General features: G+C 39.5%; 1 protein-coding gene across 20 annotated transcripts in view; it reads left to right on the plus strand.

The window, feature by feature from the left end:
- The window catches only part of NRCAM (neuronal cell adhesion molecule), a 126,155-nt gene that overhangs the window by 26,551 nt on the left and 72,121 nt on the right, over positions 1 to 27,483 (plus strand). For 16 of the 20 annotated variants that reach the window (XR_015945919.1, XR_015945920.1, XM_088652407.1 and 13 more), the window contains exon 2: positions 21,490 to 21,574. The gene's annotated coding sequence lies outside the window, so the exon portion shown is untranslated. Of the gene's footprint in view, positions 1 to 18,996; positions 19,133 to 21,489; positions 21,575 to 27,483 lie in introns of those variants that run through there. The other 4 variants (XM_088652408.1, XM_088652411.1, XM_088652415.1 and 1 more) reach the window with 1 other exon arrangement.

Raw genomic sequence — 27,483 nt, forward strand, 5'->3', positions numbered from 1 at the left:
CTGCCCAGGTTTTAAGTATTGGAGATATACCTTGTAGTCAATATCTTTAAAAGCTCTTTTTGAAGTTCCTCTGGAGTCTGTGATACAGGAAGCATATATATGTAAAACATTCATAAATATTTGTCAAGGTTATGAACAATGCACATTTTTAGTCAAGGTAGAAAAAGCATTTTGCACATCAAATAACTGTTGACAAAGGCTAAAAAAAGCAAGCAACAATAAGAAACAGAATTCTGTCTGCTCTGTTGTCTTCCTCTAATACCCAGGCAAGCCTTCAAAGGTGTTGTACATGCTTTCTTTGAAGGCAAGGATTAAAAGGTCAGAGAAACATTGTTCTTCTGGCAATGTCTCCCCCCTGCCCTGTTTTGGTTATTGCATCCTGTTCTATGAGGATGTCTTCCTTAATAGAGTCTTCTTTCTTAGGCTATTGTAACTCCAGATAGTCTGAATGTACTACCAAAAATCTTATCTTAAACAGATTGAAACTTTTATTTTATTTTATTTATATTTCTCACCCATAGGAGACCAAGATGGCATACAACTTAATAAAAATGCAATGACAAAAATACTGTACATTAAAGCAACCATACAAAAATCTGTATCAGCTTTGGCAGTTTTTACAATACATCAGAGGAGGAATGCTGAGCTGTATAACCCCAGTCGACCTCCAAAAGCCTGCACAAATACATTTTTAGATGTGGCAAGAAGTGTGACAATGTAAGGGACAAATACAGCTTGATGGGCAAGAAATTCCACAGCTAGGGGCATGGAATTTCTTGCGCCACTGCTACAAACAGGGTCTGCCCTAGAGATTTTAAGGCATGGCTCAGCAGGTATTGGAGTTAAGTATGTTAAATTAAAAACAAAAAAGGCAAATTGAGTCCTCCCTAAAAGAGGGCACATGTTGCAGTGAGACCTGGAGACTGACCTCCTGGATGTGGGTGGGTCTATTGGATAGCCATAACGCCCGATTGGTTGGTCCCTCATTGCTGGGTGTAAACTGTCCAATAGGTGCAGTCTAAATGGATTGAGGGACCTATATAATCCCTTGCATGTGTCCCAGAGCTTTCTCTTTTGGCTTGTGCAAATGGAACACCCGCCCAACTCTCCCTATATTTAGGGTATTTTTACAATTGACCTTGCTATGCCATTGTGTGTCATGTGTCGTTGGGACAGGGGCACGGCAGGAATTTTCCCCACTTGGCTGATTGGCTGTTGCCATTTGGGTTTTGCCTGCCGCAATTCATCACAACTTGTAAGGTTGCAGATAGGCACTGGTTCATGTGATAGAGATGGGGGAACGGTCTCATCATCCCTATGTGAAGGGTATTCCATTAAAGGAATCCAGGGACTCAACTTGGTTTGGTCAACCCCTGAAGGGGTGTTGTGCCTGTGCCTGAGTCCAGGGGAGCATCTGGGGTGTGAACAGAGTCTGTTTTCAGGCTTTTCACCTACTTCAGGTGTTCACCCTTGGCTGACCTATGATAGAGCTCTGGGTCAGCGCTACCTGCAAGGGTTTAGGGAGCTAGTTGAACCAGAGCCTCTGCAACCACTCACTTTTCTGTAATCAATAAAGTTGTGGCCTAAATTCTGCCAAAAACCAAAACTAAAATTTGAGTCAAATGTGTCTTTATTTAGGGGGGAGGTCTCTGGCTCTGAACACGCAAAACAACTTTCTCATTGCTTCTATACAATTGCTGAACTTGCAGCTTGCATGGATTCAGGGATGTAGCTGAAAGAGTGATAAATTATAGTAACCTGTTTCTTCCCCGCCCACCCCTTTTTGGAATTTACTAAAAGTTTCATTGCCTAGAACATCAGATCTCTTTTATCATTTCTCTGTGTCAGCTTTGAGAGCTGTGGGCTTTGTCTTGGCATCAGAAAAGCCAGCACTTTATCACCCAGGAATACCATCCCCCGTCTTTTTCTTTTTTCCCTCCCGTGTTCTTCTGACAATAAAAAAAGCTACTTTCTAGCATTGTTCATTATTTTCTCTTAGTATTTGTGGGTGCTACGTGTAGCATAGTTTTGAATGCTGCTGTTTTCCCTTGGGCAATATTAACCTCCATCAATCTCTAACAGTTAAACAAAGATTTCTGGGAGTGGAGGTTAAGTCAAAATTGAGCGAATATTTCATAGATAGTAAAATTAAAAACCCTTGTTAAGAACTTGATTATTCTGCTATATTGTAACATTTAAAAGAAAAGAAAGGAAAGGAAAACAAGAAAATCCATCACCGATAGGAGTCAAGCAGTCTTCTGTATACTTCTGGCTATGGTGAGATCAGCCAACTTCTGTGCTTATTGAGTTCTTTCTTGCTTAATAAATGAGTGATTCATGCATTATTTTAACAGACACTTTAAAAGGCTCAATAAAAAGCCCCCTCCCCAAATGCAAGATAAGATCAGTAATACTCAATTTAATAGGGGGCTTATAAGAAGACATTTGCTTAATAAACTTGCACTTGGTGCAAACCATTTGGCTTCATCTGATCAATTATGTGCCTTTTAAATGCATGCCGCAGACATCTATTCACAGCACAACAAATTCATCTTTTTCATTTTTTGTACATTCAGGCTTCCAGTAATATGACTCAAGGACCACAGACACAGTTCAGTGGTATTTTGAATAACAGCAGCAGTACTGTTTCTTTCAGTGACATAAGCCAATAGGTTATGGTACAGTATTCAGAAAAGAATGTTACATGCTTAAACTAATCAGAGTTCAATAAAAATGTCATTTGCTTTGGTAAAAGGTCTATGCATAAATATTATTTGTTCACCCTTAACCTTTTATCCTTTGCAAACACACTGAAAAAAGTCCAGTCCTGCTGTCAGGATGTGGCTGAAGTGTGGGATCGTGTTCAATTTGGGGCACATTTAGTGAGTGTGTGTGTGTGTGTAGTTTTCTGTGTGTAGACCAATTTTCTGGGTCATGTGTCAATATTGTTCCAATTTCTTTTGCAATGGAAAGACAGGCACTTATAAAAATCAATTTGACACGTACAGCACAACAAATGTTAAGTTGCAATGAGGGACCCCAAAAACATAACGAAACAAGCTTTTTGCAGTCATGTGTGTGAGAGAATATTTTATTTTTCCTGCTGCCTAATTCCTAACCTAGTTAGGCATCTATGCTCTGGAGAGAGAGAGAAAGAGAGATAGAGAGAGAGAGAGAGAGAGAGAGAGAGAGAGAGAGAGAGAAAGAAAGAAAGAAAGAAAGAAAGAAATGAATCTATTCATTTCAATTCCATTTGGAATTACTCACTTTCCACTTTACATCTTTTAAGCCCCTTGAGGCCTTTGAATGAAAGGTGGGTTTACCACTCCTATCAGCCAATCACGCATTCCCACCACCCTTCTGAGTAATACCCCTCCCCACCCTCTGACTATACATAGGGGTCTGGTGACTTCTAAGTGTGCATGCACACAAAAGCTCATACCAATGACAAACTTAGTTGGTCTCTGAGGTGCTACTGGAAGGATTTTTTTATTTTTTGTTTTGACTACATCAGACCAACACGGCTACCTACCTGTAATTAGAGTGCACAGTTCAGTTTATTCAAAACTCTTGGATTTAGGACTGGTTCACAGAACTATGCTTCTCATGTGATAATTTGTGGCTGTGTGTGCACTCCCATTTGCTCTGCATCCAGTGTGCTCTCAGCACTAGCATAAACTAACAGTGTACACACAATCCATATATATCCTTGATCTACCTGTTGTTTCCTATGCTGCATTTTGATCCAGTTTCTCCCAAAACCAGCTTTGGTCCTAATTGAGAAAAAGAATAATCCAGCTGCCCTTGAAGCTGGCAATGTTTACACAGCCTGAGTGACATGCTACCTTAGATAAACTACCACATTTACTATGAGATTTACTACTGCATTTATTTGTGCTGGCCTGTTTTGATTAGGTTCTGTGCTGTTGAATGTTGGCTCGTCAGAGACCACTGAACAGGTTTACCTACTGCTTTTTGCATTGCAAAGATGTTAATATTCGTTTGGGGGACTGACCAGGTGGGGGCTGCTGTGTGCAGGTGTGTGTGTGTGGGAGAGATGTTGAGCCAAAAAAGGCAGGCTTACAATTCTGAGTGTTTATACCTGGGGCTGGCACCTGAAGTAGGATAGGGATTTTGTTGTGTGACAAACACCCCACTGCCTAACAGTCTCTGCTTGATCTGACGAAGGGTACACTGATTTCTCCAGACTTAATATCTTGTGAAGCACTAGCATATAAAATTGCTTATTGTTGGTTCAACTTTAACTTGATAGATACTGGGTCAGTATTTCCATCAAGAATGTAATGAAGACTAGGGCAGAGTGAGGACTGTGCCACTCACATCCTTCCTGCTTGTGTAATGTGACAGATCTAGGGTGGCTTGTTGGATTGTGGAGGTCATAACATCGAGATTAGAGGCTATTGACAGCCACAAGATCCCTTACAACCGGGTAATTACTGACTAGTTTCAAATATACCATTGTTGGGTTAGGTGCTTGAAACTGCCATAGCAGCACAGCTCTAGGTTATCCTAGAAGATCCTGATTTATCTAGATTAGAGGCAGGAAACCTGTAGCCCTCTAAATGAAATCCAGTTCCCATCATCCCTAACCATTGGCCATGCTGACTGGGGCTAATGGGTGTCGGAGGCCAGTAGCTTCTAGACACCAAAGGTCTGATCTAGATTTCCTGGCATGATTGTGGGACTAAATCTACCTTAGTCATCATAATGCATGACCTACATTGAGAAGTGAGGAAGGCGAGTGTGATCCTGCTAATTCTCCTGGACTTCTGAGAGGTTTTCTGTTTCACTAGCAAAGTATTCATTTGGGGCATTTTTTTCCATTTGCACTGCCATTCTAAATAAACTAGCTACAATTTTGTTTCTGGGAGCAACTACTGGTTTCAGTCTTAATATTTAAAGCCCCAGACTGCTTGAGGCCATGCTATATGAAGGATCTTGCTATTCTATGTGCAATTCTTTGTGCACAGAGGTCAGATTCCTTCGTGAATGGAGGCCAAATCATGGAGTATCACTCTAAAGAGAACTGTTGGCTGAGTTACAACCTGATTATTGATACAAAAACCTTTGGATGCTGCTTTTTTTCCTGTTGCTGAATACTTTCTCTCCCCATCCCACCTTCATTCCTTTTCATGCTCAATGCTGTTGCTTGTGGTTATGTGGTTTTCATTATTGCATATTCCATTGTTTTGTTCATTTCAACAATTTTTGTAAGCTCCCTTGGGACTTGAAAGTGTGGGGTATGACTGTCAATAAATAAATACATGTGGAACTGGCCCATCCATTGGTGAATCGTGCATCCCCTGGAGCTCCTCGTGTGTACATTAAAGTTCCGAAATATGTAAGAAACTAAAGGGTTAGGCAAATAAAATGCTTTCTGAGTGAATCCTCTTTTCTGCAACTCACACTATCCCTGTCTGTCTGTGTATTTTTCTTCTTCTTCCTTTTAACAATATCTTGCACATTGTTTCAAAAGCATTGTTCATCATTCAAGTTCAAGGATCTCTTCTGCCTCCCAGTTCCCGGATTTGAAAACTCTCAGCAAGTCCTTGGAAGCACAGCACACTCATTGTTGAATGCTGAATGTGCTGTCAGCTCTTTTCCTGGGAATCAGTGGGGGATTGAATTTGACAGAAATCCTGCTCTCTCAAGTTCCACAGACAAAAAAATCTTGTCCATTTTAATCACCTGTCATCTCTCAAGAACTTGCTGGTTTTTTTTACCCTTGTAGCAGGGATTAACTGTTGAGAAGGCCTGGCAGACATTTCACTATCTTGAATATACCTTTTCTTTTGAAAGCTTGCAGTATGTGGAAGAATGTTTATTTTTAGTGTGTGGCCTTATGCTCTGTTTATTAAGTGGAAAGAAAGAAAGAAAGAAAGTCTGTTGGCTTGCTTGGATTTCTCACCATCCTTAAGAAGCGGTGGAAATTAATTTCATACCCTGCAGCTTCTGCAGATGGCATGCTGTCATACCTTTACTGCAAAAATAATCACATGTAAATATAGACATGAGGCATGGTTATTTCTGCGTGCCATTGCACAGTAGCTGTGATTACAGCAAGTAGGAAAGAATGGTGTGTTTTAATAAAAGAAATCATGTGAGCAGAGATACTGGCAAAGGGTTTTTACTCTAGGGCGCCTAGAGTAATTATACAAAATGGGATGCCAAAGCCACTTTTTGCTCCTCCCCCCCCCCCCCCCGCCTGCAATGAATAGGAAATTAAAGAGAAAAGCAAAGAAAAAGTTCCTGTAGTTCCTGTTACTAGTGTGACAATTGTTGTTGTTAAGGCTATTATGGACCTCCAGACAACAAACCTAATGAAACCTACCAGACTTCCCCATTTGGCTCATGAGGCCATTTTGACCAAACCATGCCCGCCTACTCCAGGTGTCAGGTGTGGGGTAGGACATAGTTCAAGTGGAAGAGGTTTTTCAGCTCCTGCAAAGCTCTGCAAAGCATGCTCAGATGATCAGCTGATTGGGACGTTTTATGAAGTGCTGTGCATGGAGTTTCATAAGGCACAAAGATCAGTAGATGTCTGAGCCTGTGGAACACTGTTCACTGGGCTTGATTGTGAGGTCTTCCAGAGTGCTATGCAGAAGTCTTCGCAAGCTTCAGTTTGTATGCATGGAGACTTGTGCAGACCAGCTCTTGAAATGCATGAAGAGCACGAGAAGAGCCGTTGAACATGATCACAACTTCAGCACCACACCTAAACTTTAGAATATCTGCCCAAGGCATGTACCTTGTTGTTTTATAAAATGCTTGTCCCTACAGGGTAGACATGTCAAAGGTGATGATTCACACATGGTCTGGAGATAGGGCTTGAGAGTACAGTAGCCAAATTTACTGTTAATGCCAAATTATTCAGGATGATAGAGCCCAAACTGGATTATATATATATACTTTATATATATACTTTAAGAGAATTGGACCAAGAAAAAAGTAAAATTACGGAGAATAATAAATGCTCTACTGAAGCAGTGAAAATATGGTACTTTGTATGGCTAGGGAAAAGTCTGAAAACAAAAGAGAATATATAGAATACTGTAATAATAAGATTCTTCCTGAGTCAGGCCAAAGGTCTACCTAGTCCAGCATCCTGTTCTTACAGTGGCCAACCACAATCAGATGATTGGGAAACCTGCAAGCAGGGGCTGAATGCAACAATACTCTACCCGCTTGTGATTCTCAACTACTGGTATTCATGGAATCATAAGGACAGAGTGCAGATTGAAAGTATCTGGGCAGAAGCATTAGCAATCATTTTAAACCACAAGCCAGGTAAAACAGAAAACAACACACAGAAGAAATAAAAAGCTGCCCATTCTAAGAGAGCACTCTCTTTAAAAAAAATTAAAGTCCTTATTTAGGCAGAGGCTTTTAAAAACCACTTAGGTTGACTGCATCAAGGCTGTACCCACTTCATTGGGTTAGCAATTCCACAAGCTGGGGACCACCACAGGAAAGGCCTTGTCTCTTGTGTCCACCAACCAAATTGCCCTTACAAGTCGGCTTACAAGCATCGCTTCCAAGGCAGATCTTAATGCCAGGCAGGTTCATAGCAGTGTTGTTAGTTCTTCAAATGACATGGTCCCCAACCATTCAGTACTTTAAAGATAAAATCCATCACTTTGAATTAGGCCCATATATGCAATGTCAACCAGTGCAACTAGTATAGGAGTGCTGTCACATGCTTTGATTATCTAGTGCCAATGTAGGTATTCAGAATAACATGGTCCTGTATTGTATATGTATGTAAAATAGTCACATTAAGTTAAAAAAATGCATATACTAATTCAGGAGAGGGTGCCAAAAGGGCATTTGGGCGGTGGGGGTGGAAAAGCATATTTCATATGAATACATGCTCTCTAACAATTTAGGTTCTGAACATAACTGATGGTATGTATTGGAAAGGTTTATGTGAAAGTGATTCATTCTGACGCAATATGAAGCCTTCCTAGGCTCATGTATTGAAATTGGTAGACAGTAGGTTTAAAACAAAAGAGAACCCCCACCCCTGAAACACATAATGTACCTATAGTATTCATTGCCACAGGTTGCTGTCATGATCACCAGCACAAATGCTTTTCCAGAAGGATTAGATACATTCATGAAAAATGCTTTTTAAGCACACCATTGCAAGTACTGTACAGGAGAACAGAATTAGCCAGAAAGTAGACAGATAGAATATGGGTAGGTTCAGATAATTTCACCTTTCTGGTACTTGTATATGAATTCAGTTGCCAAGGCATTTGCTCAAGTCTTTTAATGTTTTCCTGCTTGATCACACATGCACACACAAAATCCCTCCTCTACCTGCCAAGGCTTTCCGTTCCTTTTGGTACAAGATAATATACATACATTGTAATGTTGTGACTAAGAAAACAAAGGCCTTCAAGTTTCAGTAGCAACCCCCCCCCCAAAAAAAAATCCCCATGGAAACGAAGTAGATAAATGCTATTTTGTGTTAGTCAAGATTCTATGGCAACACGTGAATAAAAAGTATGTCCATATTTAGTTAAATTTGTGTAGCTGGTGTAGAGGAAGCCTTAAGGTAAATAATGACCACTTGAAAAGCTTTGTTTGGCATCACTGTTGAATCCTGAGTCTAATGGCCTGTGTTTGCTAGAAATTAATTAAGGAAACTAAATAAACTAAATAGGGACAGCTTCAGAAGTTGTCAAGATTGCGTATTTGCCTGGGCCCCAAGATCAGCAGAGGGTCCAGTGCTATTATTTCCACTTTGCATGGAGTATTCAAAAAGCTCTTAAAATAATTATAAGTTTGCATGCCCTGCCTCTTCCAGGTCTGGGTTCCTGCTGAGGATGCCATTGCCAATAGACCTCAAAATCCTACATCCAGCACTGCTTCCAAAATCTTATCAAGCACAGAGAAACATGTGTGTGTGTGTGTGCTGATAAAACATTACAGGGGGGGAATATTGATGTGATTGTGTTGTATGTGATCATATGTACAATCACATCAATATTGTACATATAATTCTATCAAGATTCGTTTTTCTGTAATGCTTTATTGCACATGAGTCATGTCCAGATTAGACTACTGTAATATGCTCTACATAGGACCCTTAAACAATGTTTAGAAATTAATAAATGAACAACTTTAATGGTATTGTCTATTGGCTGCTGGATCGGGGATATGTGTATATATTGTGGGCTAGCGTATGGATTGTATTGTATATATTGTATATTGCTTAGGGATGCGGGTGGTGCTGTGGTCTAAACCAGCGTTTCTCAACCGCTGTTCTGCGGCACACTAGTGTGCCGCGAGACGCTGGCTGGTGTGCCGCGACGTGCGGCGACGAGAAGGGCGATTTGCATTGTCACGTGCCTGGCGGCCGCAAATAAATGGCACTAACCCGCCAGAAAGGAAGCCGGCCGGGTCACGACGCGGGGCGAGCGCAGGTCTCAACAGCCACCACCACGGGAGGGTGGTTTTAGACAAACTTAAAGAAGCTGGCTGGGTGAGCTCAACCTGAAACTTGCTGAGCAAAGGATTGTGCTGGCAGAGAAATCAGCGGCTTGTGAAGCCTTATTACAGGAGATTGCAACCAACACAGCAATTGGCAAGTGTTTCTTACAGTCATAATTATATAGTCAATATAGGGCAGCACAGAGTTAATTTTTTTAACTTTTTTAATGGTGGTGTGCCTCGTGATTTTTTTCATGGAACAAGTGTGCCTTGGCCCCAAAAAGGTTGAGAAACACTGGTCTAAACCACTGAGCCTTTTGGGCTTACTGATCAGAAGGTCGGCGGTTCAAGTCCCCTTGACGAAGTGTGCTCCCATTGCTTTGTCCCAGCTTTTGCCAACCTAGCAGTTTGAAAGCATGTCAGTACAAGTAGATAAATAGGTACCACTGCAGCGGGAAGGTAAACGGCGTTTCCGTGTGCTCTGGTTTCCATTGCGATGTTCTGTTGCTCCGGAAGCGGTTTAGTCATGCTGACCACATGACCCGGAAAGCTGTTTGTGTACAAATGCCAGTTCCCTCGGCCAGAAAGTGAGATGAAGTGCCGCAACTCCATAGTCGCCTTTGACTGGACCTAACCATCCAGTAGTCCTTTACCTTTTACCTTTAGCTATTGCTTATGACTTTTGTATTTGTTAACTGTACTGGTGTTTCATTAGGTATAACTGCAAAGTTTATAAGTTTATTGTAGCATTTTTATTGCCAGGTAATCATTGTTTTTGTATGATGACAGCAGCTTTGGGCTACATGTTGGAGGGAAAAGGGATACAAAGAAAGAAAGATAGCTATTGTGGCATACAGTTTAAGGGACAAATTCAGAAGTGGTCTTATTCTGTTGGTTACCAGAAAACACCCACATGTTTAGACCATAAAATCTGCTTTCCATTAATTAATTTGTGTCAATAGAAACATTGGTGCCACTGAGGTCAGATCATAGGTCTAAAGTTTGTTTCAGTTTGGTAGAAAAGTAACTACGTAGGATACAGTTTCCTCCTTCAACCATATTAACATTAGCTAGGAATTCCTGTTAGGGCACAAAGAACAGAATGGGCATTTTATTGTTCAAGTTCAGCATTAAAATAGCTGAATAATGACAGCATGGCTTCATGAATTAAACTGTTATTTTGTCTCTGATTTCATAAGGGCACACAAATCCTACATATATTTTTCCTTTCAGTGGTATTTTCAAACTTTTTCATGTGCATTCCAGCTTTTTCCCCTGCATATCATAATTATATGTATATGTAAGCATCATTTTCACTACCCAAGCGTCAACATTATTCTCTAAAAATATCTATCATCTATCTATCTATCTATCTATCTATCTATCTATCTATCTATCATCTATCTATCTATCATCTATCATCATCTATATCAGATGGATGAAAGAGAACAAGAGGAATGTGTGATTTCCATATGGGAATTCTGGGGACAAATATATAAAAGTAGTTTTCTGCCTCTGTATTTTCAAAGCATAAATACAGTTAAGTCATATACTGGAGATATATGGGAAGTGTTTTACTTGCATTAGTTAAATAAGCACTGTAGTCAGATACCACCTATTCCCTTGCTGTTTCTAACTCATTCAGATTTATATTTCTGATACTTAACCTTCTGATGATTATAGAAGACTGGAACCCTGTTGAAGTGTTCTGAACATGGTTTAAACTAAGCAACACATGTGGAGTTGAAAGTATGCTCAAATATGTTAGCTCTGCATATACCCATCGCCATCCCTAGGAAGCCTCCTGCACATTTTGGAGCCCCAAAATGCATAGAAGCACCCATGGGGGGCTCAGGAGGCACTGATATGTGAAAATGCAGCTTTCATTTCCTAGTGGCCAGTTGAAATGCTCATTAGCGTACAGTGTTATGTATGTACCTGCCACCCCAATTGAATTTGTTTCTTGCATTTTGCTGAGAGAATTAGGAGGCAGAAAATGTTGGTGAAGGAAAAAATTAACACAACGTATAAACAGTCAAATCCCACTTATGTTTTCTGGTTTCTATGCTTCATTGATCTCTGCTGTTTGGTTAGCATAGACAGTTTCTCTTTAGCAATGATTAAGAAGAGCTGGACTGAGTGGTGGAAAGTGCCACCAAAATAGAGATATTGGGAATAGAGATTAAGACCACCACTGTATATAAACAAATGCAAATATATGACATAAACTGGAAAGAGATACAAGGATTTTTTTTTAGAGCTGCCTTAAAAGCTTGTCTATAATTGAAGAAAATAAATAAAACAGCCAAATGTTCTGCCATCATCTCTCTGCTGTTTAGTGCTTGATGTGAGCTACTTCAAGGTTTTATTGATGAGTTGATTTCACTGAAAGATTGAAATACAATAGAGTAATTGAACCATATCCTTATCACTGAATTAGTCAGTGCTGCCAAAGCTCTGAAGCACTGATGAAACACTTTCCCTAGGTTTACACGGCTGCCAGAATGAATAGACAGAGTCAAATGCAAGAGTATCAGGCATGTTGCAAAAGTCAAACTTCCAAGGCAGGGTTTGGAAACAAGGGGGGGATTTGCATGTGTCGCTTCATCACTGCTCAGCTCACGCAATTTGTTGTTTTAACTTCATGGTCTTTGGATATTCGGCATATTTCTTCTAGTCCCCCTCCACCCTATTTTATTCTGTGTGTCTTCCTTTTTTGACGGTTGCTCCCTAAACAGTAGTAAAGGTCCCGTTCATAGCTGTAACTCATGCCACATATAGATCATTATTTAAATAAAAAGGGTTTTATCCATTTTACACCAACTGCTTTTTCTTGTCTACCTGAAAGTAGCATATATGTTTCATGAGTGTGATTTATTTTCACAACAAGAAAAGCTTAATGAGTATCCTTGGATGTGTAGTCAATGGGGAGCCATCAACCCACATGTGATGTTTTTATACATCTCTTAACTAAATCACTGATCCAAATGTAAAATTCATCACTTGGGACTCATAGGCATTTTACATACTCAGGGGGACATTTGGTTCATAAACCAATGAATGGATTATGCTGGCCCATATGTTGTTTTTCTTCTTTGGCAGACATATTTTATAATCTTCATTAAACAACATGCATAATTCATTGTTATTTATATAGTAGGGATTTTTGATAGCATGTAGACACTTGCCATATTTTTTTTTTTAGCAAATCACTATCTTCAACAAAATTTAATGCTGTGATTTTAATTAACTGAGGTGAAAAATAGGCAAAACACTGTGGATAATTTTATTTTACAGTTCTCTTTATCTTTAGCAATGAATTTCTGTACAAAGTCTGCCATCCTATTCAAACTTTGGTACTTCCAACTTGCATATCAATAAATTATTTTCTTTTTTTCTGTATTAAGTTGGACACCACACATTCTGTGATGCTTGTGTTGGTATGCATTACAAAGTTCAATTTAAAGGTTCAAAAACCAGTTGTTTTCATGATTGTATTGTTTCATTTTCAGCAGTGGAAGTGTTGTTGTATGCAAGAGAGAGTACTGCACAAATAAAAAAATGGTTAAGTAGAATAAAAGTTTAAAATAGCATATGCAATGTTCCTTCATGTAAGTGTAAATTGGAGGCAGATATTTTGAAATATGGTGGATTTAGGCATGCAAACGAAAGCTCATACCAAAATAAAAACTTAGTTGGTCTTTAAGGTGCTACTGAAGGAATTTTTTTATTTTACTTCAACCCAGACCAACACGGCTACCTACCTGTAATCAAATCTGAAAACATTCTAATTCTAGTATTATCTAGTATTTCTTGAGTCATATCCCCAATGATAATCAATCTTTTTCTTTTACCTTAGCACCTCAACACTTTTTCACAATTGTTCTTGATTATATTTGTGTGTAGATGAAGAACCATTGTGGTATAGTGCTTAGAGTGTTGGACCTGTGAGACCTAGGGTTCAGTTTCCCCACTCACTTGATTGAACTTAGGCCAGTAACAGTCTCTCAGCCTAGCCTACCTCACAGGGTTGTTCTGATGGTAAAGTAGGGATGGAGAGAACCTCAGAGGATAACTAGGATATAAATGCAATAGATAAACAAATGATCATACATAGAACAATGGAGAAAAGGAGCCTGATTTGCAATGGTTTTCTGGAGCAAGGAACTAGGGCTGAAGTTGCTGATGACATGTGGCACAACCTTGACAGTTGCATTTTATCTGTGTGCTCGTGTTAAATGACTAGAATGGGGAGGGCATTAGATTCCAAGTAGTTGCATCATGAGCAAGGCAGTAACTAAACACTTGGTCCTTTTTCTTACTTTGGTGATGGCTCAGTTCCAGTTCTTCAGAAGGTCATAACCACAGCCCGAAAGATTATCGGTCATCCCCTCCCATCTCCGGAAAAACTATACAGTTCCCGTTGCCTCAAAAAATATAGTCTTTTTGTACCGTGCCTTCGGGCAAGAGATACAGAACAATTAAATCAAGAACAAATAGATTAAAAAACAGTTTTTATCCAAGAGCTATAACAATCTTAAATGCTGTAACTTAATAATATGATCTTGAGGAGTTGTGATGTGTGTGTATGTGTGGCTGTAATTGTGTTTTTGTTTTGGTTCTTATGGGATGACATTCAATTTCGTTGTACTATGTAAATGACAATAAATTATCTATCTATCTATCTATCTATCTCATCTACCAAATTTGTCCTGTGTAAAATGACAACTATACACCCACATCTATGTATTCATACTCACATGAAACTTGGGTGGGGGGTAGAAGAGTGGGGGGGATTAATGCAGAATTCTAAGCTTCTACTCCCTTTCTCAACAGCAGTGCTACCACAGCAGTGATTTGGGGGGGGATACAAAGCAGGATCGGTGAGAAGCATTGCCTGGGGATGGGGTGGGATGGTACAGAACTAGACAGAGAGGCTTGGGGGTCCACATCCCTTACCCCTGCCTTGAGCTGGAGGTCTCCCACTCCTGCCCTATAAATAAAACAATGACAGCTATTGTTAATCCTATACAGTATACAATACTGTAGGAACAGCTTGGGTTCAGGTCTGGGTAAGTCATGGCTGCTTTGTTGCCATGGAAAAGATGGAGTCCTTGCAAGACACAGTGATTATTAAGATGAAAGGGGTTGAAGTGCTATATATACACCCCTATATAGCTGTTAAATGTTGATCCTGGTCAGGAGTAAACCATATGGTTCCTACCAGATGTTGCAGGACTACAGTTCTCATCGTCATAAGTATGATAGCCATCTTCACATATCTAAATGGTTGTCACATGCAAGATGGAGCAAGCTTGTTTTCTTCTGCTCTGGAGGGCAGGACCCGAATCAATGGCTTCAGGTTACAAGAAAGGAGATTCTGACTAAACATCAGGAATACCAGTAACTTTTTAACAGTAAACACTGTTCAACAGTGGAATGAACTTGCTTGGAAGGTGGTGGGCAGTCATTTCTTGGAGCTTTTAAAGCGGAGTTTGGATGGTCGTCTGTCATGGATGCTTTAGTTGAGATTTCTGCATTGCAGGGGATTTGACTAGATGATGCTCAGGGTCCCTTCCAAAGCTACAGTTCTATGATTCTATCACTGACCATTGACCATGGTGGCTTGGGCTGATTGAGTTCAGCAATATCTGAAGGGCACCATGTTTGCTACCCCTGCTTTGGCTCTGTATACCACAACCACTGAAGTCTTCAGGGAGTGTAGGAGTTATAATTATATCCTCTGTGATTCCCCGCAAAGCACTATAAGGCTCCCATTTCAGGAACACTTGTGAAGTTTGAGGCTTTGCTAGAACAGTGTTCCGGTACGAGGAGGAGTTTTCTTCAGAATGAGAAGGACTAAGAGTTTGCATTGTCTTGTGACTAACTGTAGAAAAATCTTGTCATCCTGATTTGTATGATAATGGTATGCCTCCAAATGCCGGGAAACAACAGTGGGAGAGGGTTATTTCCCTTGTGGGTGATACTGCATTGCAGTGGTTCCATTCATTCTGGGATGATTGTCTTGAGACGGTGGTATTGGGGAATTTCTGCAGTTGCTGTGGCAATTGTGCTATGAGGGTCCTGTCTTATCCCCATGCTGCTTAACATCTGTGTGAAACTGCTGAGTCAGATAATCTGGGGATTTGGGGTGCATTTCATGAATATGCTGCTGGCATGTCGCTCTACTCTCCTTTTCATCTAACCAAGATAAGATTATAGGAATGGTAAATTGATGCTTAGCAGTGACAATGGGCAGGATGAATAAAAAATAGACGTTCAGTCCAGAAAGGCAGAGACACTGTTAGGAGATCGTTCGTTTGCTCAGATGAGTGATACTTTTTTGATAGGGTTTCCCAAACTTGGGTCTCGAGCTATTGTTGGACTACAATTCTCATCATCTCTGACCACTGGTCCTGCTAGCTAGGGATGATGGGAGCTGTAGTTCAACAACAGCTGGAGACACAGGTTTGGGAAACCCTACTCTAGAGGATCAGGTTTGTAGCTGGTGGGTGTCCCAGGGTCCATCCCCATCCTTAGAAATGTAAATAATCTTTGTGGCACAGAGCTTAAGGTGGTATCTCAAGTATGTCCCTGGGGACTTTCACCTAATAGTTTTTGTAGAGTCTGCTGTTTACGCTCACAAGTTACATATAGCATCTACTCTTTAAAATGATGTCCATATTATTTTCCCATTTAACCCAGATTTACAGTTAAGTAAAACAAAAACGTAAATCTGGATGTCGAGGCAGAACTATGGAATAACATTTGATTGAAGACCATAGTGTGTGGAAACTGCAAAAAAACTTGCTTGCTGGAGCAGCAACAAGTCCACAGAAAACTGGGTAGAAGAGTTCCTTATCTGCATGTAGACAACCTGCCTTCAGTAACCCCTGTTCTTCTCTCCCAGTATGATAAGTCTGATCCATTGTACATGTGTGACTGCATTTTGAAGAAGGTATGGAGACTTCAGTGACAGCACAGAATAAGACATCCAAACACTGGGATTTGGTTCTTCTTCACATTCATTGGCTCCTGATCCATTTCCAGGCCCAATTCTAAGTTCTGATTTGACCTACAAAACCCTGCATGGTTAAGTCCTCTGTATCTAAATGATCATCTCTTTCCATTTGTACCTGCCCACACCCAGGCTCGTGCAGCGGGATGGGCAGCCAGGTACACTTGCCCTGCGCCTTGGAGGGCTAGGCCAGCCAATAGGTCTCACTAGGGGCCTGCCAGATTTATGCTGCCATGCAAAGAATGTCCTGGGCCTCCAACAACCAGGTACTTAATGGGTGATACAGCCATGGGAGAAATGGCCATATGCACTGAAAATCTTCAATAGTAAAATCGGGACCTGCGTTACTGCATACAGTACTAGTGTGTAGCATCAGATCAGATTGACCACCACTGCCACAGTGGCACATCTCATGGGCTGTGAGTCTGTTGGAGCCGCATGTCTGGTGCCAACATTATCTTGTGTTGGCAGGGCTTGGGTAATAATGAAACATGTAGAATTAGTTTTGTAAGCATAGTTGATACATGCACAATCCTTGATAGATTGGTGTAGAGTGCAAAAAGTTTTCGAACTTTTGTTTTATCTGAGCTACCCTGACATCTGAAAACAGATATAAATCCCGTTGTACAGGTGAGTGCTTAGACTTGACTAAGAGTATCAGTTTGCAAAGTAAAAGTAGTTTGAAGGCTTTTTTTTTTAAAAAAATGAAGAATTCTATCACAAATCATTTGTTTGGCTCTGGATAGTTGCCATCCCCAAAACCCAAATGACAGATTTTGGTGTGGGTTTTGAGATTATTGTTTAGTGTATTGCCTTCCTCCCTTGAATGTTTTGAGTAGCCCACTGGGTAGCTACTGTTTGGAAAGTAATGGGTCACAGTAGGAGGTGAAAGGGGGACGGGTTCCAGAAGCATTTAGTGTTTAATGGGGCTACTGCTGTAGTGAAGCAGTGTGCAGAAATAATTCTGATTAGACTTGGTCAATCAAGCTACAGAATCAGACCTGTCCTTCTCCTATTCAAGTCTAAAGAACGGAAAACTGTCATTGTTCAGAATAAAATCTTAGAACTTTTCTTCAAAATACAGTTTTCAATTCATTTATGTATGAAGCAGGTTGCGAGAGGATGTAGAGAGAAGAAAACAGAGTGACAATTAGACTACAACAAGTCATGATAACACCAGCCAGAGCAAAACTCTAAAGACTAATGTATATTTCAGTGGGAGTATTAAGTATTTACAGTACTTAATAATTTCCATTCAAACTAGTTAAATCTATGCATGTTTATTTTGGGCTAGATTATCACCTTAGAAATTTTGCAGGTGTTCTACTAATATTAACTTCATGGCATGCTTAATTTATAGTATACAAATCATTTAGCTATTGAACAGGCAGGTGCTGTTAAAAGGTATTGACACATATATGCCTATTGAAATAGGTAATAGAAGTCATAACAAAAATAAAACGAAATGAAAGCGTAAGTATAATTATTGCAAAAAGTAACTTTGTGTTTAAAATATATAATGTTACCTACCAAGCCCTAGGACTAGTGATAACACACATCTAGAATAGCTATGGTTAAGACACTCTCACTCTCAGCTTTGTTAAGTGTGAGAGGTCATGAGACTGCACTTAGTGCTGGGCTTCTTTGACAATATGCTTTGAAGTAGATTATGTTACATGGTGATTGTACTTTTGTGAAGTTTTTGAACAGGTCTTTAGGGAAACTAAGTGGGCATCAAAGGAGCATTTCTTATTGTTTTGAGCATGCAAAATGGCAAGGGAAACATTTTTAGCTGAATTTTCCTAGAACCACATTGTGTGCTTGTCAGCAAAGAGATATATTGTATTTATAGATGTCATATTTTTCCACAGGGGGAAGTTTGAAAGGCATCATTGTTCTTGACTAATTGTGTCAAGGCAATTGCTTGAAAAGTAAATGAGGATAAAGTGATAAATCTGGTGTTTCAGCCTTGTGCATAATGTGGTAATCTATTCTAACCAATCCTGACTTTCAGAACGTTTTTCTTTTCCTGACTTGAAAGACTTCTTTGTCACCATAAAGAGATTGTTTTTGTGGAGTTACCATGTTTATCTGATCAGAACTGAGTACTACTACGTAGTCTGATTATCAAATGCTGCGGCAGATAGCTAGGTCAAAATCATATCAGAGCATTGAAATAAAAAGTCAAAGAACAGTAAATATAAAGGCAAATGCAGGGTAGGGCAAGACCTTAAGGGAATCCTGGTACTTAACTCTTATAACTCTGAGAATTAAGAGTTATAGTAATGCCACTTTCTGCAACAAATATCTGCTTTTAAATATAATAGAACCCTATTCTGAATAAGTAAGAGGTTCAAGTAACTAAGCAGATTTTCTTGCTTTTAAATAAATACAGGGAAGTATTTAACCCCTATTGTATAGCTACAAAGCCCTTGCTGATTGCACAGTGGAGCTTGGGAGGTCCAAAAGGATGTGATTGGCTCTTTAAAGGCAGCTCTCTTTTTTTGGTACCTCTTTAGCAGCAGCAGCAGCAGCAGCAGAATTCAACAGCACAGGGATTTATTAGCAGGATTGCTATGAGAGGAAGACTTCTTAATCCAAGTTTTAACTTCTATATCCTGGAGATGAAAAGCAGAACAAAAGTGCATTCATAAGGTACCATATAGAATTATTTTGAAGGTATTACTGGTACAGCTAGTTAATACTAAGTAGTTAACAAAATTTTGTTTTGCACCAGTTCATCAGTTTGGCTAACTGTGTTGAAATAGATGTTTTTAAAATGTGAAGATGAAGCTAAATTGGATCTAATTAATTCAATGCTTTACTGGGGGTTGAAATTGGCACCTTTATATTACATGAAGTTCATATAAAGGTGTGGGCATGCTGTCTTTATACATTCCAAAAGCAAATGAAAAACAATCCTGGACCACCAAAGTTCATTAGCAAAGTTCCTGTTCTCTTCCATGCAGAAAGAAACTTACCTTGTATGTTGGAATATTAAGTTCTAATATTGACTGATGAGAAAAGGAAATGTTTCTTTCAATATTGTTTTTCGGATTTTTGTTCATATCTCATTCACTTGACTTTCTAAATATATTTTACAGAGGCAATTATTTTCCTTCCAGTTACACATTTACCAACATTTACCATATCTGAAATTTCATTGACTTTTATACCTACTGCAAATCTTCATAACATATTTTAATTAATATAATATTTTCATGCACTAGAAAGCACATAATTCACTCATGGTTTTGTTGTTACAGCTTCATTAAACCAGAAGCAAGTATGTCAACATTTTCTGTTTACTGTTGTTGCACTGTTGACTTGTAACTTATTTACAACTGCTCATGTTTTGAATTATAGTATTATTTGAAAAACCTATCAGAATTTTTAATTTTATGTTAAGTTGATGTACTTGGAGTAGATAATCAGGTTTTGTGCAGACTGTTTTTTGTGCAAGATTGATGGGACATAGTTACATTAGGAGCCCTTCTTATACTATAGAACCCCAAGGCGGAAAATGACCATGCCTGCTATTAAACAAAAGTGAAATCACTGAGAAATCTGTTTGTAATAAATGTGTTGTATTCAAGTCATACAAACAGTAGATTCATTAAAGTCAGTAGTTCATACTAGTTTGCTAAGGCTTCATATCTAACCACATGTATTCCAGTGTGAGTACCATTTAATTCAATGGGGCTTACACCTAGGTAAGTGGAGTTAGGATTGCTGGTTAACTTTATATCTAGCAAAGTTTGTAAAGTCCATTGATTTAAGTGGGTCTACTCTGTATGATTTAGTTCAGTATATATTTGGGATTAATAAATATTCATACATCAAGAACCACAATGTAATGTGGATTTTGATATTTTTATCTATCTCACAACAGCATTATATATTTTGTATCGATAGATATAACCAAGCAGTTAAAATCTGAACAATTCAGCAATTTAAGCATTCCTTTTTACACTATTGACAGTAAATTTATGCAGAGTTGCTGTTGTCTGTGTGTGCCTGTTTTAAAAAGTTTTTTTTTTTGTATTTAACTATGACTAATGATAGAGTACTAACCTATAATGGTTGATATCCATTTAACCCTCAGTTAACTTGAGTGCTAAATTCAGGAAAGGATAAAAATACTTTGCTTTCTGTTGGCACCTTTCCTCCTATTATGGTTTGTAACTGTATCATCATCAACTTTTTAAGGCAGGGGTTCTCAAGCTTTCTACTCTCAATGCCCACCTAAGAAAATGATGCTGCAGTCCCTTTTGGGGGGCAGCGTGGGAGTTTGAACTGACATAGATTGCATAGTTTGAACTGGCAACGCCAAATGTGGTTCTGAGTCCACATAGTTTCACTTTGCAATACAGCCATACCTTGGAAGTCGAACGGAATCCGTTCCAGAAGTCCATTCGACTTCCAGAATGTTCGAAAACCAAACCATGGCTTCTGATTGGCTGCTGGAAGCTCCTGCAGCCAACTGGAACCCATGGAAGCCCCGGCGGAGGATCGGCTTCCAAAAATAGTTTGCAAACTGGAACAGTCACTTCTGGGTTTGTGATGTTCGGGAGCCAAAACGTTCGATAACTAAGCTGTTCGAAAACCAAAGTACAACTGTATTAGGTACTGTTTAATTAGCACAATCCTCAGTCTAAAAATGTGTATTACCTACTTGAATAAGAGCACTGTACCTGTAGCGTGTGAAGTCATAGTGATATAACTGAATGCTAAATCACAACCTGTCACCAGGATTCTGCCAACAGCAAAGGGATACAAAAATTTAATTGGAGCTGAGAACTTTTTTCAGCTTGAGGGCCACATTCCCTTTGGCTCACCAGATAACAGTAGCACTAGAAGAGGAAAAAACAAACATTTACTGCAAACATTAGAGCCTTCATAGCAGATGCTGGGAGCTATTGCCTCAGTACAGCAACTCCCAGCAAAATAGTATGTACGATTTAAACTATGCAATGAACAATATAAAAATTCATACTCTCCTTCTATTTCAGTTCCAATCATTTCTTGAAGACCAAGGGTTAAAAAAAGAGGTGATCAAGCTCAGACTGACTCATCAAAACCAAGCATTAAACAAAGGTAATATCATTCTTATTTTGTCTGAATTCTAGGATGTAGGTTATTAAGAAATTCTTGGACATCTTGTAGTAGAAATTGAATGGCCCTTTTCTGCCTTTTCATTTAAGATTTGGAGGCATAAGACATTTTTTGTTCAGAACTTTGTGTCGTGGTTAGTGGTCCTATGATTGTTGCTACTGGCAGTGGGCTCTGCCACTGATGCAGCAGGTGTTTTTACGAGGCTGTGACTGGTTTTGCCTGAGTCCTGACGTCGAATTAGGCCTATTTGAAGGAATTTGGGCATCGATTCAGCCAGGTTGGAATAGCACAGAGTACTATGGTTGGTTTGGATGTTTCAGAGCAATTTGTGCCTGCCAGTTAGCAGGGTATTAGATAGGAAAACGTGTGGAAAGACCAAGACTTACCTGACCACCATCTGTGTCTTCCCATTATAATCTAACTGTCTGTCTTAGGAGATTGTGAAATGTGACTCCTGAATTGATTAAGAAAGAAGAATGCTCTTTCAACATATGTTTTTGACGCAGAAAGGTTCTTCTGCTCCTAGCATAACATCAATGGAATCTCTGTTGTTTAAGATCTGTGGGAGCTGGTGTTAACTTTTCCCAGCTAGAAATTGATAGTAGGGGAAATGATAGATGTTGCCTGGCAAATTGGGGTGGCTATGTGTCTTACTTCAGGGCAGCCTTCTGTTTGAAGGCATCCTCTTATTTCAAAGAACTGCTTGATTGTAATAAAACCTTTCTCGATACAACAGTTTTGTATCCAAAGTTTTTCATATTTTCTTTCATCCAGGAACTGTGTGAGCTCCGTCTTCATTGGAAAGTTTTGCATTTGTTGGGTGATGAAGATGCAAAAAGGCTATTTCTGATGTATCATTTTTGCACAAAAACAGGATGTGTAGGGAAATTGTGATATGGTTTTTGCAAGTTTTCATAAACTGCTCTCTGTTTTCAGTACTCCTTTGACAAGAAAATCAGCCAACTTACTTTACAGGCTGGATAAAGATGCTAATTTTATGCAAGGCTCTGTCCATTAACTACAACATTACTAGGCATATCTTGCAAGTTAATGAGAACTCATAGCAACATGTTGAATTGACAAATAATTCAAATTTATCTGGTGTTTTCCCCCTTTCCCTTGTGCCTCTATATGTACTAGGCACTGCCCTTGGAAAGAAACTGTTTCTTGGAAAGAAACTCGTTTAAAAATGTTTTATGTGGTTTTTATTTAAATAAAATATTTATACTGACGGCGTTTCCATGTGCTGCTCTGGTTTGCCAGAAGTGGCTTTGTCATGCTGGCCACATGACCTGGAAGCTATACGCCGGCTCCCTCAGCCAATAATGCGAGATGAGCGCGCAACCCCAGAGTCGGTCACGACTGGACCTAATGGTCAGGGGTCCCTTTACCTTTACCTTTTATTTATACTGAAGACTTTAGCTCCCTTGCATGCTTTTCCATCTCTGAGGCTTAGGAAACAATAGAAGAAACTGGTCATAGTTTAAAATCCTTACCAGCACCAGCACCAGCACCAGCACCAGCACCAGCACCAGCACCAGGAGAATAATATGTTGATCATATTTAATTGATCATTCAGTTTGGGGGCTTGGAAGGAATTTCACCCAAGAAAAGATTTGTGGGGGAAATTGAGATGGTTTAAAAATTGAGGGGACGATAAACCATCTGGGTTGTTTTAACCAATGTCTGGCTTGGTATTGTTCTATGGAATAGTCCACCAGCTTTATCTGTGTTTTCTGGTCCTCCAGTGCTAGAGCCAGTGCCAGATTTAGGTTTGATGAGGCCCTAAGCTACTGAAGGTAATGGGGCCCTTTATATAGCAGGCGGGGCCCATTACTTACATCATAGGAGCCTACACAACATAAAACACTGTTGCTGTATGTAGGTTTTTTTATCATATTTTTTGGGGGGAATTCATTGGGGGGGGGAGGCCAAGAGAGTGGGGCCCTAAGCTATAGCTTGTTTAGCTTATACGTAAATCCGGCACTGGCTAGAGCATATCAACTAAGAAATCCACTGAGAAATAAGGAATCTATTTATTTGCAGCAGGGCTACATCATATTTCACACAAATGGGAAATGACTTAGTGTTGTGATTGTTCTGAGCCAATCCATATAGGGCTTTGGTTTAGTATGCAATCACATTAGATAAATGGTATTTTAAAGTGGCACTTTGGCGTGAGATGCTCAGGTCTCCAAGTGCTTTGTTTTTTACAAGCCTTGTTTAAATTAATTCATAGATCTGAAAGGCTATAGAAGAATATCCCTTAGGAAGAAAATCATGAAAATGAGAAGGACATTGTAAGGTTGGTGTGGGATATTGATAGATAGCAATGATCATTTGCAATGGGAAGTCCCTCTTCTCTTTTCCATCTTCTGTGTATCCCAGAAATATTTTAATGTGGGGAGAAAGTTCAGTTATGATCCCAGCTGCACCAAGATGAAGTTCATAAATATTATAAAATGGCAGAAGACTTAGAAGCTAACTGTTCAAGGCCCAGCTTATACACTTTGAACCTCAACTCTGTCTTCTCTTCCCCATGGCTTATTAGCTCTCTGCTCAGTGCAGCCTATCTCCTCCCAAACAGCAAGCAATGTTTGGGTTTGGTCTTGATCCCACCCCCTAGGATCAGCTGTAGCAGGCAAAAGTAGTTAGCTAACAAAAACATGCCTTAATTATGGCAGGCAAAGGCATGTCATACAAAGATAGGCTACGGATCTACTCTCCATGCCAAGTAAAGGGAATAATTGGGTTAGCTATTGAATAATAATAATAATAATAATAATAATAATAATAATAATAATATAGTATTTATACCCCACCCATCTGGCTAGGTTTCCTCAGCCACTCTGGGCAGTTTCCAACAGAATATTAAACAGAATAAAACTTCAAACATTAAAAACTTCAGCTGCCTTCTAAAAGTCAAATAGTTGTTTATTTCCTTGACATCTGGTGGGAGGGCATTCCACAGGGTGGGTGCCACCACCAAGAAGGCCCTCTGAATGAAAGCCCATACCTCTATGGGTGAGTAGCTGAAAAGTTACCAACTGAAGACATCTTGCTTCCCCCCCCCCCATTTTTAGTTTGTACAGAACTTAAGTGCCAAAGAAATGAGAAACAGTGAACATAATTAATCCGGATTTTAGAAAAAGCTTTTGATAATGCACTATCTTTCTGATCAGCTTACATAAGCAAAAAAGACTAGTAGGATGGATTATAACAGAATGCAAAGGATATAGGATATTGGTTGAAGTTGGAGGGAGAAAAATGGTTTTCCTTAAGCATCACTGTTTTCGACTACTGGGTTTATAAAGTGCCTGAAATTAATGCAATTTTTCAAGAGTTCTACTGATATATTTGAAGTGGCTAAGATAATAGCAAGTATAAATCAACATGTGCCACACCACAATATTATCTGAAAAGATTTATAGTTGTGCCATGTCTATCAGCTCTTGTTAAAAAAATACGCAAAGGATGACAAATCTTCAACAATCCAATCCAGAAACCATAATATGTTCTTGTTTATCCAGCACACCTCACTTAAAGCACAGGTTGTTAAAGGACACAAATCTAAACTACATGCTATTATCATATTGTTATCTGTATATGGTTTCATAGTGTAGCTTTTAACCATTTCTTTGTGTGCCTTCATATGAGAAATAACCAACTCAATTAGAGCAAAACTAAGGGTGAATGTCGCCTACTGGTTGTCATGCTGTAAACATACTGTGTTGGCCGTATATCTACATGGAGGTCAGTGAAACAAGTCATTGGAGTGGGCAGATTGTTTGTGGCCCATAGCATGACATGGCACTGCAGATCTTGCATGGGCTCATCAGTGAACTTATTTACTTCCACTATAGTAAGTTTATATGTCAAAAGAGGTTCATATACCCTATAAAACCAGTCTACCAGCTCCAACAGGAATGATTCACCAGGGTTGATGGAAGTTGTCTTCCTCAGACGTACAGAAAGATCCGTTTGTAGCAGATCTTGATAACTGCCGAAGGCTAATACAAAAAGTGCTGAATCAATATCGTGTATGAGCTTGTGCCAGTCTGGTGTCCTCCAGATATTTGGTACTATTTTGTGCTAGGGCTGACGGGAGTTGTAGTCAACATCTGGAGGGTAGCATGTTGTGGAAGGCTGCCCTAGATTGTTTCTAGGGCTCTCATAGTAAATTAAACAGAGCTATGTTGGTAAAGATTAAAAATGGATATATACAGACCTTGGGATGTTTTTTGTAACATGTTCTGTTCCACCCTTAGGGTGCCTAATAGGGAGATGATGCATGAGAAGTTTATTGGTATTAAGGAGAGGGCACATGGCCTGTCATTTTTATTCACCTTGTAAGTCAGGACCTGCTTAAATTGGATTCATGCTACATGCTTGCAAAAATCCAATTCAAATTCCACCTAGCACTGTGCTATTGTCAGGTTTTTTTGGCAGCAAGTTAATTTTAGCAATCAATCTGTTATGTTATGTTACTGCATGCCTACAGAAACAGGGAGATTAATTGGCTTATTTTAAAATTTCAGGTTATCGCTTGGAAAAAGAAATATGTCTTCAAAAGCTTAATTTTGGCAAATGTTTTTCATTTTATTTTAATGAGCAAAGAAGGCATGAACACCTTTTGCTATTCACCATACTACTCTTTAATTGTTAGTTCCTTTATAAAAGAACAAAATGTATACTTCAATAATCTGAGCAGTTGCTGTGTGTTTGTAGAAGTTGTCCAGTATATGTAATATCTATTCTTCAAACAATGGACTAGAGATTAAGCATTGAATCCAAGTGTCGTACTCAGAGTTAGATGCACTGAAATCAATGGACTCAAGTTAGTAATGTTCATTGACTTCTATAGTTCTTTTCCTCCATGGTTCCTCACCAACAGCCTAAGGGATCTCTATTCCCTAGATTGGCTAGAGCTGCCATTCAATGAGGCAGACTGCAGCAGAATTCTCTGGTGGTGGTGCCCTACAAGCAACCCACCCACCCGTGCCCCTGCCACCAAAGAAGCGAGGAGAAGCGGCAGCCTTCTGGCAAGATCTTGTGTAACTGTTTTGAGATCTTGCTGCTGCCACTGCTTTTCTTCACTTCTCCTGTGGTGTGGGGAGCACCTTGCCTGGCTCCAAAGATGGAAGGATGCAAGGAGAAGCACCTGCATCTTCCAGGTTCTAGCAAGATCTCACAGACCTCTTGCAATATGTTGCTGGAACCCAGAAACCTCATGACCCCAGTAAGCAAGGCTTTGACCAAGGGGCAGATGGAGGCGCAACACCTTCCTGTTTTGCCTCAGTTTGAGAGAACAGCACTGTAAATCATTACTTCCCATAAATGTCTGAAATAATTGCGGATAACAGAGTTCTACAGCAAATCTCATTTGAAGATACTGCCATGCACTTAAATTTAAAGCAGATACTACGGGACGTGTGTTTTATTAATGTGTCGTCTGAGTAAAGGGGGGGAGCACATTATGTTTAGAGGATAATGAACATGATTGCACTTTGCGCCAGGGTAATGAAGTGTGGTATGCTGCATCTTATTTAAATAAGAAATGCTTTCATTGCTAGGTGAGAACTTTGCTTGCTAGCCTGGTCCAAAAATAAGAGAGGCCTTTCATTTAGGTCTCAGTGCCTTAACACAAAAACCTACCATGTCATCTCCCAGTACAATAGCTCATCATTGATTCTCTCATTTAAAAGTCCTATAACCTTTATTTTTCACTCACTTTGGGATCTTTTTGTTCTTTTGGGGAGCTACGACAACTGTTAACGTGTACATGATTACACATGAAACAGGTCTACTCCTTTGAAATACTCCTATCTCTGGTAAATCCCATGAGTTGGCAAGAGCTATTCAGCCCTTTTTGCACACAGTGATTTGCTGCT

Source organism: Zootoca vivipara, chromosome 9, assembly GCF_965207765.1.
Source record: "Zootoca vivipara chromosome 9, rZooViv2.hap1.1, whole genome shotgun sequence".
NCBI classification, from domain to species: domain Eukaryota; kingdom Metazoa; phylum Chordata; class Lepidosauria; order Squamata; family Lacertidae; genus Zootoca; species Zootoca vivipara.